At 38.1% G+C, this 6,111-nt stretch overlaps 1 long non-coding RNA gene across 1 annotated transcript; it reads right to left on the bottom strand.

Annotated features, from left to right (window-relative positions):
- Positions 1 to 1,517: 1,517 nt before the first annotated feature.
- Positions 1,518 to 5,623, bottom strand: LOC125269772. The gene is made up of 5 exons (XR_007185191.1): positions 5,338 to 5,623; positions 4,291 to 4,394; positions 3,787 to 3,886; positions 3,354 to 3,519; positions 1,518 to 1,792 (listed from the first exon to the last, which is right to left on the bottom strand). It is a non-coding gene; the product is annotated as an uncharacterized LOC125269772 (long non-coding RNA).
- Positions 5,624 to 6,111: the final 488 nt, after the last annotated feature.

Raw genomic sequence — 6,111 nt, 5'->3', positions numbered from 1 at the left:
TTAATTATTAATATAATAACTGTGCTTAATATAGACAGTCCGGACAGGCCATCGCGAGCTGGGAAAAGTAAAATCGCGGTGGGTTGGCTGATTTGGCACGTTGCCCAGCTTGTTTGTATTTACAATTACTTATTCGTTATTACTTTATTTTATTAATATACAATACCCTTTGTCAGGGGGTGCATTTTACTTGGTAGGCTACAGTACAACCACGAGATCCCAGTTCATTTTCAGAGGGATAGGCTGACGGAGGGCAGCTCGAGCAGCAGCGCTTGCCAAGATCCTTCACGTCAATATATGAAAGATAAAAAAGACTACCAAGCGAAAATAGCTATACAAAACATTTATAAAAAATATACAAAACATTGTTAAGTTTTTAGCTCTTGTTTGTAATACAATATTTGTACAGTAAAAATGCAGATGTTTTCTTTAGCGGGCATCGTTCGTTACCACGGCAACCGCTTGAGCTTCCGCACTTCACACGCTCATTCGCTTAAAATAACCTTAAATCCAGCACAGTTATTAACTCTGTTCATTACAGTACAGGCGGTTTGACGGAGATTAGGCAAATCAAATATATCTATGCTGCAAGTCAGGAGCACTATGATTTATTTTCCATTATTTTAATAAATAAATACAAATACTTTGATTTGGCACTGCCCATCTTGTTTGTAGTTATTTATTGACTTATTCGGCATTATTTGTTGCCTGTGGTGTAACACACCCATGTGGGGCCCATAAGGGTTGGATATGGGCTGGTGAGTGGGCCCCATCTGGGCAGCCCAGATGGGGCCCAGTTAATTTTGTCCGGGGGTTCCATGGTGGCCCCATGTGGGCAAGCCCAGATGGGCTGAAGTTGGGCTTCACATGGGCCCTAGCTAAAACCCACACGGGCAACCCAGGTTTCTCCCATCTGGGGCCCACACTTACCTGTGGGCTGATCATGGGCCCCTGCTATTCTACCTAAGGGTAATAACCATTATTATTATGGGCTAACAAATTCATTTTTGGGGATTTATTTTACTGTCAGCCCATACAGTTCTGTAACCTGTGTTCATATTTTTTTACACAGCCAATTTTACCGGGTCTGGTGGACCCACCACATTATTAGGCTTTTAAATCAACACAGCCATAACAATTCATGTAAAAAATACTTGACAGATGTTTACTTTAGCCATTTACCCCTGTGAGATCGCATTTATGATAGTTTGTTTTTTTGTGAGAAACCAAGGAAATTCAATAAAAAAAAAAAAATTGAAAAGATTTTATCATTATTAGTGATTATTTCTTAGAACTTAGTCAGAATAGGTGAAAATGCTTGAAATGTAACAATTTTGTAACTTTGTGTGGGAATAGCAGGTGCAGAAAGACAACACTCCCGCACACAGACGGCCAATGAGTTTGTGTTAGAAAAAATAATAAATAGCATATTTTTTTCTTTTAGCAACCTTTAAAACGGGTCCCAAAGACCCAAACACCTTGGGTTAAATGAGCTACAATAATAACAAGACCAGTAATACAATTAATGACCTTTTTATTTAAGTAAAATTAAGAAAAACATTAAGAAAACTCTCATTAAGAAAACTTTTGCTCAGTGTTCCCTCACTGTTAGAGACAGGATTAGCTACTTTCCACCTCAAATGAACCCGAAGCCTGAAGTCCTTGTTAAGGGGTTGCCTGTTGGGCCTGTCTATTACCCCCCAGTCCCTAGCACCAATGAGCCACTTGGAGACCGCCTTCTCTGCATCTTTACAGGTGATTTGGCTGGTCATGGTGCTTTTCTTTAAGCCTCCTGCAAGAAACAAATATAACAGTCACTTACTTTATATGTGCCAACACAACTCTCAGCCAGGACTGTAAAAACCACTATGTAAAGAAAAGTGCTATATAAATTAAGATTATTATTAGAACTACACACATACTCTTAAACACACAAGTTAGGCAACTTACTTGCAACTCCATACACAGTGGCTACGTTTACATGCACCAATTTTCACCAATCCGAATGAATTGAATCTGATTGCAGATCTGTTTACATGTACTCTAAACATTGTAATCTGATTCAAATATCCGTTTGTATGTGTTTTATATACATTCTGATTAAAACGTTTGCGCACGCACTGTGCGTGTGACGTCATATCAGTCACACATGCGGTAACCCAGGTTGCGTCAACAGACGATTATCATGTATCGACAATAGCAAGAGATATTGTCAACAGCTTCAAATCTTGGCAATATTAAGAGGATTTGGTATTTCCAATTAATGTAGGCCTGTTACATTCTTCTAGTCTTATTATAACTATTAGGTTCAGCTTCTTTTATTATTAAATTAATATTATATGTGCTGTGAGGATAATAAAAGATTAGGCTATTAGCTATCTTTAAAAATGATTTAATATTTTTTTAGGTCTATTATTACAATGAATTATAGCCTATAATTAAAATTATTTAGAGTGTAGGCTATAATACTATTTCCTAACACTGCAGTCATCAATGAAAATTAAGTGCAGCGTTACTTCAAGCACCGACTTAAAAAAAAAAAAAAAACTGTTTAACACGAAATAATAATAGACAAATAAACTGGCGAATAAACAAAGAAGTTACCCAGAACTCAATGTGGCGTGACGTCAGATTCGTATTCTCTATTATTCTCACTTGTTCCACTTGCCTATATGTACAGCCACCAGATAAATAATGGAATAAATTATTTATTTATATACCGTTACCAGCATATTATATTGAAATTCATCTCTGAGAGAATATGCTCCGTTAATGCAGCGTCAGACAGCTCCGTCACTTTTTACTTTCACTTTCTGTGACTTTTTCACCAGCAATAACTCTTGCGCAAAGTTTGCACGTTGCTTCTTTTATGATATCCATTGGCTCCCCTTCTTGTTTTTAAACGGAAAGATTTCCAATATTATGACGAAGGGATACAACTATGCCACTGCCTGTTGGCATCTTTTCAACTCAAGACGTGAACGTGACTTTGTGCACTGCGTAATGCGTGTCAACATTGCACTGTGCATGTGCCCCAGAGTCTTCTGAGAACGAATGAGAAAGTAGTCGGATTCAAGCGTTTACATGGTCATTTTTTGCTGTTGGATTGGATTAGAAAAAGAATAAACCACCCCTTCCAATCCGATCTAAATTTCATTCGGATCAAGCTCAGTCGGATCGATTAAGGTGTTTACATGAACATCTTTTAATTTGATTGAGCTGTCAATCCGATTACAAATGGATTATTTGGGTGCAAGTAAACATAAGCAGTAAATAATGTTTATAAGTTTGGGGTATTGTGACAGCTTTCTAGTATCAGTACAACTTAAAACATTATCCACATGCACACCTACCATTACTTCATACAGTTTTAAGGCCTTGAACTCTCTCTTCCCGTTTCGGCCCACAAAGTTGTACTGCCAGTTGGATGGAGGCCATGGAGGTGTCAGCAGAGATCTGAGGGTGGATGGAGCCGGTGGAGGTGTCGGCACAGATCAGAGGGTGGATGCAGCCGGTGCGCTGTAAAACAAAAAAACAACACAACTTTGAAATGAATAATTTTGTTGTGTTGGTTCAGCAAAAATCCACACTGTAAAAATCTTGTACAACAAAAAAATCTTTTAATACACACATACATATACATACATATTATATATATATAATTTAAATCCTTAAGTACTTCTGTATCCAATAGACATTAAATGTTGAATTGGCTCAACTACAAAAGATTTGGTACAGAATAGTTTTCTCCAGAAAACAAATAATGTCAAGTTGAATCAACCTTACATTTTCTTTTTTTTACAGTGGAGGTGATGACTTGAGGGTGGATGGAGGTGTAGGCCTGATGGGGCTCATCCTCACTGGACAAAATCACTCGCCTAGAAATCTATAATATACAAGCACAATCAATGAGTTTAAGTGTTTTAAAAACAGTTGGTTAAAAAATATATACATAAAAAATATATACAACTCTGGTATCTACACTCTAGATACCAGAGAGACCCTCACATTGATCCTTAACATCTGTTCCAACACCCCATGCTCCCTTCAGGCATGCACACATCCATTTGTATACATCTCTTTTCCCCCCAAAACATGTGATTGTTACTTTTATTAACTGATTACATTTAATATTATTTATTTCTTAATCGTATATCTGTTGTCTACCTCCCTCGTTTTGACAGCTTTGAGCCAAATACACTTAACAAAACTCCCACAAAACATGTCCTTCCTGTGTCATTGGGAAATTTTTCACCATCCATTTAGTAGTAGTAATTCAAATAGCCTCACCTCTTTCTGCGCTTCACCCTTCCCATATTCTCTGTAGAATCGGACTCGGTTGGTACATCTGTGTTCATACTCGACTAATTTTGTGCAGGCAATTTCATACGTTGCTGTGGGAGACATAGTGGCAATTAGTTTCACTCAGAGCAAATTTTACACTTCTAATGACACCCACAACCTACAAACAAAATATATATATTAAATTAATTATTATCAGTAAGTGTATAATATTTAAAACACATTGGAATAAATGAATAAACTTTTAATAGAAATAGAAGATAACTAACTTACTTCTCTTGTTAGAGAAGAGTCAACATTTTTTGAGTGCACACCCACAAAATTGTCCGAATGCGCCATGTGCAACATGGATTGGGTCTTCTGACCTTTTGATTGTGATTAATATGTGAAATATGAGAGAGTTAAGACTGTGCTTATTTTGAAGAAAAAAAAAAGGGGGGGGGGGGCTCTCTGCTCGTTCTCTCCGTCACTCAGTTAACATGCGCTCTATCACAAGCGCAGCAGTCATCTACATCAGTCATAGATCACAATAACTGATCAAAACCAGGCTTTGGCGGGACAAAAATTTGTTTTGTCGGCCGCTAAAAAAAATACACGCAGGAAAACCCTGTTAACGTATGGTGATTTACGGTAGAAATCTAAAGGCACAAGTTGACAAAATATAATGAAATAACCACCTTAATGTGTAATGTTGACATTTGTTTTTTTATTTTGACATTAAAGCTTACATGTTAAGGGAGCAAACTGGCCCAAAATCTCAAAATTGATCACTGCATGAAAAAAACGATGTTTTCACCTGCCGTGTCTCGAAGTGCAGCAGAGTGCACGCACAATATATTTAAGTCAAACACTCAAAACAAGCTCAAATGCTACTGACTTAATAAATTAAAGTCGTCTGTTCTTTAACCAGGTTTAAGCTACATTTGCTAATGCACAAACATTTGCTAAAAGCTATCCTCGTAACTAATACTTTCCAAAAAAGCTTTAGGTTAACATCATGCGGTAAAATCATCCCCAAGTTTATTATACTCTTACCTGCCTTTTGTCCACACGACGACACCGGTGAACTCGAGGATCCTTAACGGACAGCAGACTACTGAAAAGGCGGCAAAGTTGTTGCTGGGCAGATTCTTTCGCTCGGCGATGGGGGTGGAGCTTTCCAGATGTGCGCTGCACAGAGTGCGCACTGCTTACGGTTTGAACATTTTGTGGGGAAACCGTTAGCAAACTTGTCTTTTTGAAACTCGTACAACGTTCTTAAGACAATTGTTTAGCTGCAGTCTGCAATTTGGCGCTCTAGCGATTAATAAACAGAATTCTTCTTGCGGAAGAACACTGCAGCCGGAGCTACTTGTTTATGTCTATGACGAGTCACGCAGGGACTTTGCTCCTCCGCAGCGATTCCTACTTGACCGTCCTGAAATAGTCCCAATATAAACACTTATTATAAATGTATACTGATTCGGGGTAAGACAAAACACGGTTAGGAAAATGGATTGTTAGATGGATGGATTGAAAATGAATGTTGCACATTTTCATTATAAAATTTAAAACACATAGATACTGACAAAACAATCTTAAAACACACAAAAAAGTTACAGACAGCAGCTAATCTAATAAAATTTGTATAAAAAGTGGACCTAGCCCAGAGCCTATATTGTTAAAAATAGCATCCATGTCTGACACAGTCAATTTTGAATGGAGCCCTTTAGCCTATCTACTGCCCATGTGGGGCCCAACAACAACAGCCCACCCTGAGCCCATGCCCAGCCGAAGCCCAACTAGCCCAAGCGAGGCCCATGTGGGCCC

The sequence above is a fragment of the Megalobrama amblycephala genome, linkage group LG6 (assembly GCF_018812025.1).
Source record: "Megalobrama amblycephala isolate DHTTF-2021 linkage group LG6, ASM1881202v1, whole genome shotgun sequence".
NCBI lineage: Eukaryota > Metazoa > Chordata > Actinopteri > Cypriniformes > Xenocyprididae > Megalobrama > Megalobrama amblycephala.
Note: the sequence above shows the minus strand (reverse complement) of the source record. Positions and strands in the feature narration are given on the sequence as shown.